Raw genomic sequence first — 16,730 nt, forward strand, 5'->3', positions numbered from 1 at the left:
GCTCCCTATTAATTTTTCTCCATCATTTCTCCAGTCTGTTCATTAATGGTAGTGAGATAGTTATGTCTGTAGAAGGATATTGATGTTGGCAGGACTGAAGGGAATTATATAAATTAGAGCTATTTAATTTTCAGTAATCACAGAACCTTCAGAAGGAACCAGTCATCTCCTCTGTGACTGCAGCTGTAGGTTCTCATAAGCTCTACCCCAGCTTTAATGGAAGTGAGGGGATTCCCTTTCCTGTCTCTCAGATGGATATAATGGTAACATCTCTTAGCAGCCTTCTGACTCATATGAACAAAACTAGGAGGGATGAAGATGGATTTATATGCATTTTCTCTTTCATTTTGAAAAATTTTAGCTGCTGCTTCTTGCTGAAACACCTTACTACACTGAAAATGAATTATCTATTTAGTCAAAAATATTTGGCCAAGATATTGACAGATTTTTGAAGAGAGCTGACACACATCTGTGCTTGCTACAGTTAGTAAGTTTAGCAGCTGCTCTAGGGAAACTGAACACCTAGAATTGGTACCAGGCATGATATAGGATTCTTTCAGCTCATACTGCAGAGGATTTTGAGCACTCTTTTTCTATCACCTCTCAGTTTCCTCTTTCTAATAAAAAAGCTTTGAAAAGTTTCTTTTGATACAAAGCTGTTTGTAAGGAGCAATCAATAAAACATGTTCCAAGCTGGTCGATAGAGTAGTACGGAAATTAGAGTAGGTTGATAAGCTGTGAAGGGGGTGAGTAGAAGAGGGAGTGATAGTTACAGAACCAGAACTCTGAGCCTGATATGGTGGAAAATGGTAAGACAGAAAGGTGTGCAAAAATGGTGTGGTTATTTACATGAGAGCTCCAGGCTAGGAAGATGACAGCAGCTGTGTTTTGAGTTGACTTGAAAATGGAACCGTTTCTGTCAAGGAGGCTAGAACTGGAAGGATTGGTGTCGAGATGGAAGATTATAATGGGGTTTATATGGTGCAACTGTGTTAGTCAATAAGATGAAAGCAACACCATGTTAAGAAGCTTGGGAACAATTAGATTGATTTTGCTTTCTCCCTTTTAAAATTTTATTTTCTATGATGTACCCACTCTCTTCTTTACTGACTGTGTGACCTTTAGAGGTTTTTACTCTTAATTATTTCCTTTCTTGTGGTTGCTCTTAATACGTAGCAGAATATTCAGTCAATGTAGTAAATCTATTTCCTTATGTGTTTAGAAACAATGCACATTATTTATTTTCCAGACTACATAGTAGTTTATGAGAATGAGGATCTACTGCTGTGATTGCTGCTTTTCCTGCTCCATTAACCCACAAAAAGCTCAATTTCTAATGAAATCTAAATCCATTCCAAAGCCAATGAATATCTAATATTAATTCATTTTGTAACACTCTTAAATAAGATATGATGTATAATCTTTGGTTCAGTATATGTATGATTTCTATGGAAGAAGACTGCAAAATCTTTCTCAGAAATTATTGGGAGGGATTGTTTGTGGAGTTTTTTGATTAACTATCCCTAATCAGTTCCATTAATCTTCATCTGTAGGTGAACACTTTCATAAAATAATATGACTGGCTTATTTTTTGCTGTTCAAATCAGTCGTGTTTTATTTCACTCTACTCTTCTGTCAAATCCTGTTTAGATGGGGGGATGGGGGGTCGGGGGGGGCTTGTTTTTTGTTGTTGTGGTTCAACATTCACACATTTAACTTATGAATTAATATTTTTGAAGAAGATGCATTTCCCTCTTGACTGTACTGCAGAGAAATAGGAACTCCTAGGCTAATGCTAACGTGTGCTGAAATTGTTATTTGTTCAGTGAATATAGTGTACAGAGTTATTCTTTCACATGTTTTGAGTAAATCCTGGCTCAACCAATTTTCTGTTCTTCCATGTGTAGTATTCCAATGTGAAGTTCATGAGACATTGTAGATATTGTGTGTGGAAATTGCAAATAAGCATTTTTACACTAAGATTTTTATTGTCATTATTGTCTGTGGTCAATCCAACATGCACATATTATTAGCTATCCTTTGCTCTCTTGGAAATATGATAAAAGTTTGAGTGGCATCAGCTTGAAAGGGTGCATGTTAAGTGGGATACATAAAAAAGTCCAAGAACAATTCAGTTTTTTTTCAAATGCAAATTAAAATGGAAAGGGAAGTAATCTTAGAAGAACTTCTTTCTGATCTTATATCCACACTCTCCTTTAAGGTAAATTCACTCCTGAATTTACCTTAAAGGATACTGAATCCAGGCTGCTTTGTTCTTAAAATTAATAAGATTCACTTTGGCTAAATCAATGCTGATTTTTTTCTCTCTCAAAAGGGGAGCAAAGCCAGTTGGTTAGTATAAGACAAGTTAGACTTACAAATGCCAGTCATGTGATGCTTTTTTTGCTTCCCCATATGAAGTTTCTACCACAGGGAATAAATGACTGACACATCACCCCCTGCCACCGTAACAACTGTCACGCAACACCATTATTTTTCAAACATTAGTGGCATCCCTCCAACTGGCCATAAGGTTGCAGGCATATATTTTAATCATTACTTTGCCCATTGCGGGAAGCTGAAGTCACACCATTTAATGTGTGCTTATGATAAATTTCACTTTCTTTTATAATAAGATGGAAGTTAATGAAGCACTGCATAATTGTGGTGAATTAGGCATCAGTAGAACAAGGCAGGAGAATCCCCACTTATTGACATTATCAAAGCCATCTTAAATGCATTGACTTTTAAACTGACTCATATTCAATTATTAAAAAGGGACCAGGGGAGTATACGGTTGGCTTAGTAAGAAAGAAGATTATAACAGTTCATTAGTTATTAATTAATTGACAATCTCACTGCTTAATGTCTTTACATGTAATAAATACTTCTGTGCCCAGTTCTGTTTTTCATCAACATGTAAAATACGACATTTTATTTCTTCTGTCCACACATACAAGGGAGGGTCAGCTGGTCATGTATTAGCAATTTATATTGAGATATTTTACAACATAAATTATTTATGGAATTAGTAAATATTTTTTCTATATGAAGCTAGCCATAAGAATAACATACATCTGTCTTTTTTTACTATAGATTAAATTTAGGTGTTAATCCTGTCTTAAGCAAACCACAGGTTTCCTGAATAGCAACTTGTGGGGAAGGACTGGGGGAAATGGACCCCACAAGAAAAACAAGTGGCTGTGACGAAAGTGCCCATAATAGAATTCGTTTTACAAGAATGATTCAGAGGCAAACTGTTTATTCTTCCATAAATTGTTGCTTTACTGTAATTTTTACTCACAGCAATTAGAAGTACATATTTTTGCTGCTGTTTTATACCCCATCCTTCCTATTCACAAGCAACACACTATTGCTCTTGAAAAAAGGAAGTATCTTGAAAAGAGGAGGCATGAATAGCATGCATATTCAGGAATGTAATGCCTTGCTTTCATGCATCCATGTTATCACCAGAACACCAACTGAATTTTTTTAAGGCACATTGTTTTTGGGGGTGGGGAGGGTGCAAGAAAGATTATAGTCACTCCCGTACGTGTGACCATATAAACACCCTCAGGACAATGTGACACAGCAGCAACTATGACTGTAGATATGCTTCTTATTTTTTGTTACTAATAGATTTTTTTTAAATCCACTAATACCATGGACAGGTATGAACAGAAGTAGAATTGTGCTGCACCAGGGCCTGTATTTGTTGGTTTTCATGAGTGAAGGTCCGTCCTGGTGCCAGTATCTAGATGATTGGCAGGGAGGGAGAGAAGGAACAGTTTGAACCTGGGGCTACCAGTGATTCAATACATAGTATAAAATAGTACTTTGCTTTTCAAAACCAACCAAACAGAAAACTTGTATTGATGTCTCTCACAAAATTTGTAATGTGCTATCTGAGTCATTGCTACCTTTCAGCACATAACTATAATTTGCCCTATGTATAAAAAACCAAACGTTTCATATCAAAAGCTTCTCTCAAAAAAGTTTTTCCTCATTACATTTTACTCCCGCTTATGTTACCAAAGTTATATATGGTTGGTTAAAGAAAATAGAGAGTGCTTGAGAGGGAGGTGGAGCAATGATGAGTCTCCAGGGTTGGTAACTTTACGTGGTAGCTTCTTAAACAAAGTTACAGAGTCTGCTCCGGCAGCTGGAATAGATTGTCTGCCCACAGTCACAGAGTGACTATCGTATTTCCCTCTGCTGAAAGAGGCAGTCACTTTCTCACCTTCCCTCCTGGTCAAAGGGCCCTGCTGCTTCCTTCCGCTCACCCCTAAGACACCTAATTCAATTAAGTATTTTGTCTGAAAATTAATCTAGCAACAAAAATAAGTATGGCTGGTATTTCTGCTGGGTTTGTGGGCTGAATTTGCCTACAAACATGTGAGATGCATAGAGAAAATGAAAGGAAGAAATGTTTGCAGGACAGAGGGTAAAAGAATAACACATGTTCCTCCAACTCTAGGGCCCCAAAATATAAAATAAATAAGTACTAAAAATATTGGATTTTTTAATATTGCACGTACACACACACCAAAAAAATCTGGCCTAACATGAAATTAAAATGCATCCAGAATAAGAGAGAATTTAACAGGGGAAGGAGGAGAAAGAAGAATCAACGAGTGTCAAAAGGTTAGCAATTATGCTAAGGAGGGTTATTTCTATAGAATTTCTCTCTACTCATTTGTGAGTAGAAAGTTTCTCTAGAAGTCAGTTCCCAACAAGAATCTAATTTTAGGCATTTTGATTCACCTCAGGAGAAATCTGACCTCTTCCTGTCCTGTAAATGTTGAAGAGACTAAGAGACTAACCTTAGGCTAATGTTAGCCTTTGTGTTTGCCTTCCAGTTGCTTCAACAATGTGCAAATCAAATTCTAATGAGAAATGCTAAGAATTAAACTAATTTGGTTCAAAATTCAGCTTTGGTAATTTTAAGTAGGTTCTAGATTTCAGAAAATTATTCAGAAACCTAATAATGTAGAAAATACTTGTACATGGTAGAAGAAACTTGTATCCATTGGCATTGATTTCCTTTTCCCCCAGTATAGACACATTTCCCTGGAGGGCAATTCAGGAGTCTTTATAAGGGGGCAAAAAGTTATCAGCAACTGGAAAACAGAAAAGGTAATTTCAGCCAGTAAACACAAAAATATCTGAAATTACATCTGTTCTAGGGCTGTATTTGACCTAAAACATACTAAATTCTAGGAGGACTTTTTTTTCCATTTTGTATTCCAATGTCCTGAAATTTTACTGTTAACCTCACATGAGATTATGTGGGTCAATAATAAAATTCCTGTACATTGATATAACTCCTGTGTCTCTTTTTCCCTTACTGACATTTTGCCTACATTTCTATACCTCAGGCCTTTGTCCTGTGATACATCTCCTGATAATCCATTGAATATGTTGTATTGCAATTCAGCATGATACAGTTTTATCAAAAATTAAGCAGCTTGTGTACAAACTGTATCAAAAATAAATTCAGAATTGAGATATCAACTCTTTGAAATATTTCATTATAGAATTCATATCTGTGTGAGTTTTGAACATTCTTCCTCAAAAAGTGAGTATGCAGATCTTTCTACCTCAAAATAAATATCGTGCTTTATGATTTGTAACCTGTACACATCTCAGAGTTCCTAGCATCTGTATTGGTTAGATTACTAACTCTGATTTTAGGTTTTTTTATTTAGGAATCTCTACTGCACAATTGTATTCGGTACCTGTGATGAACTAAGAAACTTCAACATTTGTTTAAAATAAGTAAATTAATACCTAATTCTAAAGCTAGAACTCTAGAATGAAACAATCAAAAATACATTTTACAAACAGGTTTTGGGATTAGTTTATATGCTACTATATTACAAATGTTTACTAGGGGACTTTGACAGACAGAAGAAAGAAACTCATTACTATTTCTGACAATACAGAAATGAGAATAAGACAAAACAGAAAACAAAATGTTAAATTTATATTTGAAGGTAAGGCTAAAGATCTTTTTCCTCTTCCATTACTATGCTTTCTACAGAAATAAAAATGGCAATAATGTGTTCTTCCATAGTTCAGAAATCTGTAGCTTATACTATGTAAATTCAAATTCAGTTTTCCCTATTTTTTTTTTGTAACAGCCTACTGATGAGGAAGCGATAACACATTTTTTGCTTTCTCAAAAGAAGGAAAAAATTTTAGTTAGCTGGGATTTGTCTGTTTTGCATACTTTATAACACATGTTCTACATTAAAATTTTTTAAATTTTTTTAGTACCTGCATGGCCTTATTATCAGTGCACGATCAAGTTCTAAACTCCTTGCTTTGGCAAACACAAGTTTGCACTTGTGAGTAGTTCCCTGCCTTTTGACTGAACTCAACTGTATGAGTAGTTTTGTGTATATACAGAAATTTTTGCAAATCAGAGCTTAGAAATGTACCCAGACTTTGATTTGAACAAAAAAAATTAGCTTTTTTTGCCTTAATAGTATTTTCCTTACACATAGGACAAGAGGGGATGGCTGGACACTGTAAGAGAGTTGGTTCAGATTGGATATTAGAAAGAAATTCTTCACTGTGAGGATGGTGAGGTACTGGAACATGTTTCCCAGAGAAGCTAGAAGTGTTCAAGGCCAGGCTGGATGGGCTTTTGAACAGCATGGCCTAGTGGAAGGTGTCCCTGCCCATGGCAGGGGGGTTGTAAGCAAAGGGTCTTTAAGGTCTCCTCCCACCCAAATAGTTCTATGATTCTGACAAAAGCTACCTTTCAGTCATTGAAAATTTTTTAACTTTTTCTAGTTTGGAATTTTTGGTTGGAAGAAAGTAATCAAGGCTTGATTCTGTAACAGAAAACTTCTATACTTAAGTTTACATCAAAAATTATGTTCTGAACAGTCAATATTTTTAACTTTTCATTCCATTGTTATTTAAAAACTCAAAATATGTAATTTATTTTTAAAAAATCTATCTAATTCTTTTTTTAATGTGGACTTTTTCAGACATGGGTAACTTTTCTGCCAAAATATTTTTTGTAGTATCTGAGTATATTCTTTCTTACAGAGAGCCAAAGCTTCTAATGCATTGTTCTATTAATTGGCATTATTCCACTCTATCAAGTAAAGATCAAAAAATTTTGTATGTTCCTGGAAAAAATGTCATTTCTCCCATGGTATGATTAAAACAAAAAAAAAATCAGACCAAACCAAATCGCACCAAAAAAAAAAAAAAAAAAAAAAGAGAGAAAGAATTTAGTTCAATAGCCTTTCAATTTCTTAGAAATCTAAGACTTTTTTAAAATCATAAAGTAAGAGAATAGGATAATGGAGATTTTTCTGGACTGTTATAGAACAAGCCTTCCCTTGCCGTAATTCTTATTAGAGAACTTCATACTGTACCTTGTAGACCACAATTGTAAGTGCTGTTTATTTGGTATCTTTAGTTTTCCTTGCATTTCCTTCCTTTACAAAGAGTCTTCTATAAATAGAAACCAACCTGTTTCCTTGGCTCAGTATCAGGAAAGTGGTGAATCATTTCATATACTGATGTGCTGAAGATGGCATGAATATTTAAAATGTAGATATACAGTCTAAATAGAATAGCTATGCCTGGAATTCCAAAAGTGGCTAGAGATTTTTGCACTTTTACAAAAGTATGAGTGAAAATATGTAAGTTGTGAAAGAACAGAGCTAAATTCTTCCTACCCCTTCCTGTACACTGATCCTTCTTGTTTTAACACAAGTTTTTGTCAAAACTTTGTTGTAAATTTTAAATCATAATTTATTTTTGTCAGAAAAATATTAAAGTCTATGAAAATGAATTCACACATCACTGTGCGAGTACACTTCTTTATTAAAAATGTGCCGCTTTCCAAATTTATGTTCACTTTTGTTCAAGTTAATTTCTGTGATTCCATTTTTTTTGCCTTAGGTTAGAGCATTGCCTTGTACAAAATTAACATGTCTAATTGCATAAATATTTATTCCTGGATGACATTCCATCTAACTCAATAGAATGGAATCACTTACTTTGTAACGTGTTGTGGAGTCAGTCTTGGGTCTCTTCATAATAGAGAAGTATAAACCTAATTAATCTCTTACAAGAAGAAAAATACTTTCTAGCCAGAGAAACACTAAAGTTTCTATTTTCTTATTTTGTTTTATATCTTTAGTATTGTTTCTCAATTCAAGAAACCATTTTGAGTGAAACTGCCAATGCAGAAATGCCTTTCTAATTTCCCTGTGTACCTCTGAGCATGAGCAGTAGATGGGATCTGATTTTATTCCATTTCTGTTTACAGCCAAGAATTGGAGAGACTGTTCAGATCTCCATTTTCCTTGTTTAAATCAGGGATTAATCCAGAATTTGGAGTTACAGTATATTCCAAGGTTTTTATCAAGTTAACATAGATCTTCTAGATAATAAGAAAGGTTTGTATTACCATGAAAAAATGAAAAACATGGGCTGTGTAGCATTTAGCACTTCCTTTTATATTTAGCAGGGTCATAGTTCATCCCAAAATTTTTTGACTAATTAATTAGCCTTAACAGTATCTCCCAGAAGATGCTTTAAAATGAAGGATCATGTAACTTTGCTGTTGCACTCTCTATCGTGGCTGTGAGCCTGTGAGATTACAACCAGTGTAGTAAGGAATTCGACAGTGTGGCATGAGAAGAATGTGGCACATTACCCATGTGTGATAACCCAGCCCAGTGCAGTCCCTGCCTGATGAGCACATGGCTGGCCTGTTTACAAGATGACCCTAAATAAGCCACAGCGTCTTTGTTTACTTTGCTATCATTCACAACATTTCACTGCATTTCATATCATTCACCGTTTCAGACCACTGAGAATGAACATATTTATTTGTATATGAAAGAAGTGTGCAAAGTTAACAAATGATCCTGAATGAAAAGGAATATTTCAATCATGTACACTTAGTTTTAGATCTGGTAATGTATCTCCGAGATTTGGAGAGAGGATCTTCCGACAGTGATTTGAAGAACTGTTTCTTGCGGCAATGAATTTAGGGAAACATCCCATAACGAAGCATTGGGTTATAGTTAAGAACATAATCAAGTATATTTCTTAAGCTGGGATGGATTTAAGTATATTAACAGGTTTCCTGAAGTTGGAGACTACAATCTAAAAATTAGGTTTGCTTTCTGTTTTGGCTCCTGGCCCTTAATTTGAATACAAACGTTTAAGTGGGTATGACTGTATTATCTCTTATTTAGCACAAAATCACTCTCTTATCGTTCCAACTGACTTCACACTGGAAAATTACAATGATGCGTCTTAGTGACACATTGTTTCAGATATAATTGATTTAACTGTTGTCTCATGAAAATCTTGTTATCAGACTTAGAGCTTAGCTGCATTTTGTAGACTAAGGACTGCGAAATTTTCTAAACAGGAATGACCAGCACTTGCACAGGTAGCCTGTGAACTTTCAGAAGTTCAAAGTTTTGTGTTACTTTGGATATTTACCCAATACCAAGGGTTAGTGAGTCCTTTCAGAATGAGAAATAGAACTGTAATGTTGCAAAGTAGAAAGGAGTTCCGATTAAGCTTCAGATAGATTAGCATCTTAGGAATGGATGGAAAAGTCCAGAGAGGAACCTTCCTGATGCTGGGCTGATTGTTCTGCAATGGCTAAAGCCTACCAAATCCTACCATTTCTTCTGGATGAAGTGACAAAGACATGAGAAATGGAAAGATAAACTACTTGCAAGTATATTCCAGCAGGAAGATGTGGAATTTTCGTTGTCCCTGGTAATTATTGTCTTATCTTGCTTACCTGATTCTACATTTCTTCAGCCTTTGTGTGGGAAGGTTCAGACAGTAATTTTTTACAACTCTATGTGTACCTCATACAATTCTTCCTGTGGACAGGATTCGTTCTGGAAACTGAGTCAGTGTTGTCAGAAACCAATGCATTACAAACCTTCAATATCAGCCATCAGAAAGGTAGTTTATATCTGCCCATATCAAGTTTATTTGCATAAATGGGCCTCTTTGTTTCCTGAAAGAAATAAACTGAGAGTGAAGGTAGAAGTGGCAGAAGGCCACTGCAAGAAGCAAAAGAGATTTATCTACTGACATCATGATGATCATCTTAATTAACTGAAATGTATTATCAGTTGTGTTTAAATGAAATCTGATTTTTTATCCTCTTAAGTGTACATAATCTTCATGCTTCCTGAAAACTTCCAGAAGACAGCATTTCCTTCCAATCCTTTTTCTACTCTTTCATCCTACTGTTATTTGTGGGGAAGGAAAGACTGTCCTTGTTACTTACATTTCTTTTTTCATGTGTGATTTCAGTTCTTGGAAAGATTAAATGCTGTTTACCATGGAAAGGAGATAAATGTAGAGGTATCAGACATCTTTACCTTTCTACATGGCTGTTGGAACTTTCTCATTTTACAGCTTCCAGTACAGTTCCAGACTACTTGAACACAGCTAAAAATCACAATTAATTGGAGAAAAATCCATGGTGATGTTGTACTGTGGACAAATGGACAAGACACCAGAAAACACCTTTCAATTTTACACTTTGACTTTCAACTCTCCTATGTTGGCATGAAAATCCAGTTAATGTGTGTCAGCTTACCATTCTATCTACATTTCTTCTCTTATCTTTGTCTTCATACCAATTTAAGTCTAAAAGTTACCTGGTAATATTGTTGAAATACACTCTTTCTTCATCCAGCATCTGATTTAACTTTTACTGCAGGCCGATGATTTCATCATGTGGATGACTGTAGTTATGAAATAAGCTTAGATGATCTTTGTCTTATGTCTTTTGAAAAACTTTGGGGTTAGCTAAGCAGTCATACTACTGACTTTATTTTATGTTTTATTAACCTCCAGAGCTTATGTGGAAAGAGAAAAATACTTCAAGATTGTTTCTTCTTGTACTGACTTATTTTAGAGAAGATCCTGTGCCTTATTAGGCTTCTTGTTTGAAGAGGTTTTTTCTACACCTTATTTATTTTTATGATATTGCCAACAATCCTAGAGGCTTTACGTATAGTAAAAGCATGTTATTAGTATTACTTAGAACTGTAAAAGTTTGTATGTGTATCAAGATGTATAGCTCTACACATCAGTTTCTAAATAGTAAAGCAAAAAATTTTTATAAATGACTGATACCATGTACCGTAGCCATGCCCACTTACCTTTTATGTTAATTAGTAGTTTGTCATTTTAAAGCATATTTCAAACTATATTTCTGTGTTAGTGTGGCTCACTGAAAAACTTATGTACATGCTAGTTAGGACATAAATGGGAACTTATTACCAAAGCTAACAAGCCATAAAGTAAATGCCCACTGACATAAATATCCAAATATACCAGCTATACACCTGAAAGACAGGAGAAAAGAGAGGTTATTGTGGGGTCTTATTTATAAATGAAGCGGTGAATGATAGTCAGGATATTCATCAGAAAAAGTCCCTGGTGGATTCAGGGTTCTACTGAAGCCCATGAGAGCTCATGTTAGAAGTCAGGTAAGCAGCCAATGTTCACTGATGCTCAAGGTCTTTCATTCCTGGGTTTATGTTTTGATTTTCATCTCTTTGTATTTGATCAGTTGTTTGTGGCCAACTAAATATATGCATTTTATTTGTTCAAATCCCTATTCTAATCAATAGTGGGGTTCAGAAATATGGAAGTTATGAAATAATATGTTAAAAAGACAACATTCATCAGAAAAAAAAAAATGTCAGCATCTTAGTTATATGCTATAATGATGAAATTAGAAGAAGTTATTGAGATGTAATGGTACAAAATCCAAACATTGTGTGGCAGTTACGCTCCACTTAATGCAACATGTGATCTACACATTTAGAAGAAAAAATGAGATTTCATTCCTACCATATGTGCTGATTCAATGACATCTAGCAAACATGCTGACAGTGTGTTTTTCATTGTCATTCATGGAGAAACAATGTATTTGACCAGTTTAATTGTTCAACATGAAGCAATGGTGAGTACCAAACTAAAAACACCACAAATATCCAGTTCTTCAGGAGCATTTAAAATACATGCTGAAGCTTATAACATGTTGTGTAAAGTAGAATAATTTTAAATGCTTTTTCCTGGTTTGCTATTTCTAAGAAAATATTTCTCTGAAAAATAAAACATAGATTATTGATTTCTTTTAATAAATAAAATTTAACTAACAAATGGTGTTAAAATTGTGCAAAAGGATAGTCACAATATATAGCTGGAGTACAAATGGTGATTCAAATAGCTGCATCTTGTGTTTAGGTCCAAGTTTGTAAACTCCACTAAGGTCAATTTACTAGATATTTAATATTACGTACCTTGTACTAATGTTATTTCTGCTTAAAATGGTAGATGCCTTATCTTAGATTCTGTTTGCAGATCTCTTTGTACCTCAGTTAAAATAGAAAACACATCTATATGCATGGAGTGAATTTGACCTTACATCGTAGGAGTAGGAAATACCTCTTCCTTACTCATTTACTCCACCTTCACAGACAAAAGTGGATTCATTTTTTTGTTATTTATAGATATCCCTAAAGACCATGGTCTTGCCATTTCCCTGTTTACATGGTCTATGGTGAAGTAGGTCTACTGGCAGTATTAAAAATTAAACAACTCCAAGGAATGATCTCCAGCACTGAAAGTCCGTAATATCCAATGGTGGGCTCTGTCACATGCTACTCATTGACATCATGATCTAGAGGTCCAAAGAACTCATCATTCCCTCACTCTGTTACTCCTGTTCTTCTTCCTGAAGCCAAACTGAATTCTGTGCACTAGCAATTTTAAGATTCAAATAACACTTACTTCCTGCTATGTCAATAAACCTGGAGTGAATACTGGACTTTAATGCCGATATATAAATTATTCTTTAGGGTCTATGTTATAATTCCAAACATTCCAAGTATATTTTTCTAGATGCTTTTAAGATGGTAAGATGATTTCTTGTGGTTGTTTCAGAAACTTATGAACTGATATGTCTTTGAGAAAAACTCTTTGTCTTTTGTAAATAAATGGAACTGGCCAGATCTTCAACTCCTATATGTGCTTGTCACTACAAAAAAGTTATTTTATGGTAGTTGTAGTTAAATTTTATGGAAAAGTAACCTAAAATTTTGTCCTAATGTTTTCTGTTTTGTACAGAAGATGGAAACAACATGTGCATGTGCTGAGATAACACCTGTTAGACAGAGCAGCATGTTGGTTACAGAAACTGCCCTTCAATGCACAGCCCCACACCCTTGATGATACAGTTCAAGAATGATTTCTTGATTTACCACCAAAACTGCACTAAAATGCAACAGTTCAATACACACCCATCTCTACTTAATTTAAAGCTTTTTAATTGAATGTCAGTCAATTACACTGTTATAATCCATATCTTATTACAAAGTACCTTACACATGCATGTTAAATAGCACATTTTCTTAACTTAAACCATTTTCCTTTCTAGAAACCATTGCAACTAAGGAATCAATTATGATTATGGCAACAGCCAAAATGCATTTATTACTTAATGCGATTATTTCATTGCTAATTAAAAAAAAAATCACCCTCCTATCTTATTTTCTATTTAACCAACATTTCCCAACATGAAATATTTTTCCAGGGTAAAGTATTTCTCACCTATTTTAATGTTAGCTATCATAGAATTTGAGTATTTTCCAAAAACTAATTAGACTCACAACAGCTCAGCAATCCCATTTACTCTTAACCTCATGCCTTCTGCCTTGATCCAAGTCCTGTTTTCTTCTTCATAGCTGCTTTTTATAGTGACTATGAGGATACTAATTTGAAGTGAGTTTTCAGCTTTGTTCTGAAAGCTGAGAAAATTGTGGTCAATCTAATATCCTCTGACAAGCAATATGAAATCTTTTGTTCTGTTTATTGAATTAGCCTATCTTCTGCTCCCATGAGCTTTGTTTTTCAGATTGATAGATTCATGATTAATACAAAAGAGAACAACTGAGGATGGCAGTCTCCTCATGTAGAAATATATTCTGCAGTATGTGGGGAAAAACTTCATAGGACTTCTACATTTAGATAGACACCACATCTTCGGCCTGGCAATTTTAAAGGATAACAACAGTCAGTGTGTGTTGTACTACGGTTGAAGTAATATAAATTTCAGTAATTAATTCAGGCAGTTTTCAGTGAAAAAGCCAGGGCCTAACCATAAGACAGCAGGCTCAGGTACAGCTTTACAGTCAACCTCAGGTGGGAAAAGGCATTTTTCAAAATTTTTAACTATTCAGTCATTTTATGATTGAATGCCAAGCTATCCAAGTGGATTGCTTTGGTGGGCTAGCTAACGTGAGAATCCATCAATATAAGGTGATAGGTTGCAAGATGATAGCTTTAGCAAAATTTAACTTAATAGTCTCTTCTCCTGTCATTTTCTATCTTGATAGAATCTGAATTTGTACAACTTCTGTATTTTAAGAGCTGATTCATGTGAGACACTGGAACAGGTGAAAGCTAAGAACAATTTTGAGATAAATAAACAACATGGTGGAAGTATTGACACATCAGAGATTTTGGACTATCAAAGTTATTCCCAATGAAAATATTCCTGCCAATAGAAGTGTTCAATGCTAAAGATGTTTCTCAAAATAATTTTTGAGAAAATCCTCAGAACAGCATAATTAAAAAGAAAAATATATAAATATTATATGCACTCCTTAGATTTTCCTTGTATTCGTGTAAGAAAAGGGGGGTTATGGTTCTCCTAGAAAATCAGATACAAAATTTTATTGATTTCTTTTACTATTGAATAGACATTATGAAGCATTAGGGAACTGATGTCCATATGACATTTTTAATATGCTGTATAGAATATTTGAGATGTGTGCACAACATCCCGGTATTTGTTTGTAGTAGTCAATTTAAGCTATTTCAGGGAACATATGCATTATATATGAAATACTTAAAGTTCCAGCTGAATAAACACCCACATTTGCCATCCACTTCAAAGGTCTACAAGTAGACTTTGTGTACAATTTAAAATGAAAAATGTGTAGTACATGCATCTGACCTTTTTCATTTAAAATGCTATTCTGCCTTATCTAAATTATATATGTTTTGGATCTTTCTGTATTAAATAATTGTAGGTGGAAGGATGAAGCTTCATATGTAGTATTTCTCCACAATATATATTTATTGGCATTCAGAAAGATTTTATTATCAATACTTATTGTACCAAGTGTGACTTCATGTGTCAGGAACCCAGAAGTATTTCAGCATATATGGCTACTAAAGCTGTGATTAATGCCCATTAACACTTCTCAAGGAGAAGTGAAATATTATGATACATAGGTGTTCTAGGGAGGAAATACAAAGTTCAATATCAGGGTATTGGTTTGGCAGGGGGGTGGTCTGGGGAAGGGGGTTGGCTTGCGGTTTTGTGGGGTTTGGGGAGGATTTTGGAGGATTACTTTTTTTGAGATAAATCCAATTATATTCTTAAAAAAAATCATTAGCATGTTTTTCTCAACTATGGCTCAAATGTGATCTTTAGCTCTTTAAATGAAAAGCTGGGAAATGAAAGCACATTCACTTGCTGCAAGTACTCATTTAGAAAGAAACAAAGGAGCATGAATTAAAACCATGTAAGTAAGAAATGGTTGTCTGACATAGGAAGCTGTTAAAATGTATTTCTGGAAGATATTGCTGATGATGCTGAAGTCAATAGAGCAATTTTTTTTTCTTTGTTAAAGCAGTGTGATTTAGTTCAAAATAAGCTGCATGGCACTAATCCTTCTGAAAGTAAAGTGGCAGGTTTTAGAACTATACTTCGAAAGAGAAGAATGATTGCATTCTGATTTACATTAATATAAAAAAAATCACTACATGAGGAAGAAGTTAATCCCACTCCTATTAACACATCACCCATGAAAATGAAATCATAGCATTTGATCTTGCTCTCAGTGAATTCAGTGTATTGAGTTTAATAGAAAGTCAGCCTCATCTCAGCTAAGTCCAGCACTGGCCCTGCTACTCTAATTAGACTTCAACAATATTAGTTTCTTTTTTCCCTCATCTTTTTACTTCATTTCCCTTGACTGGAGTGCAATTTCACCAAAATGTAGTAGACTAATCATTAACTGGCAGCAGCATAGAGACTGAAATTTTAAATTGACAATCCCAGCAGTAGAATACCAGAAATTTATAGAAGCATAACCATTTCTTCTGCTGGGTGTGTGATAATTGTTTTTCTGCTCATTTACATCCAAAAGTAATTAAGCTCTACAACAAAACTGTGTACTGTAGTGTTGGTGCAAAGTCTGCTGTTTGGAGGTTATGCAGAGATTCCATGAAAACATCACAGTGGGAACTGTTGTTCATTTGCATTGTCACTTCCTAAAAATTTGCAGAAACATACCCTTGAAAGAATTAGGTCACACAAAATGTGGCCTAAGGGCTTCTCCTTTCTGTTTTCCCCAGTGGAGTTCTGCAGCTGATGCGATAAAAAACATTCTACATCAATAATTTTTTGAGTTTATGTTTCCTGAAAAATTTATTTAGCTTATGGAAATAAACCATCTTTATCATTCAGTGGGAAAATTTCCTTGTCTTTCCTTCCAGACCTGATTTCTTGGTACAAATGCAGTGGTGTTAGAGTGCATGTAAAGTAGTATAATAGAAGTTGGCAACTCTTATATCTTCTGAATCTTCTTCAGACAATTGTAGTTAAAGCCATACATTAAAAATGCATG

At 34.5% G+C, this 16,730-nt stretch overlaps 1 protein-coding gene across 9 annotated transcripts in view; it reads left to right on the top strand.

Moving 5' to 3' along the window:
* The window catches only part of PACRG (parkin coregulated), a 216,052-nt gene that overhangs the window by 184,114 nt on the left and 15,208 nt on the right, over window positions 1–16,730 (top strand). The gene's annotated exons all lie outside the window — the stretch shown is intronic.

This window comes from Corvus kubaryi, unplaced genomic scaffold, assembly GCF_017639235.1.
Source record: "Corvus kubaryi isolate FWS band 111438036 unplaced genomic scaffold, C.kubaryi_AGA036_p1.0 37266, whole genome shotgun sequence".
In the NCBI taxonomy this organism is placed as follows: domain Eukaryota; kingdom Metazoa; phylum Chordata; class Aves; order Passeriformes; family Corvidae; genus Corvus; species Corvus kubaryi.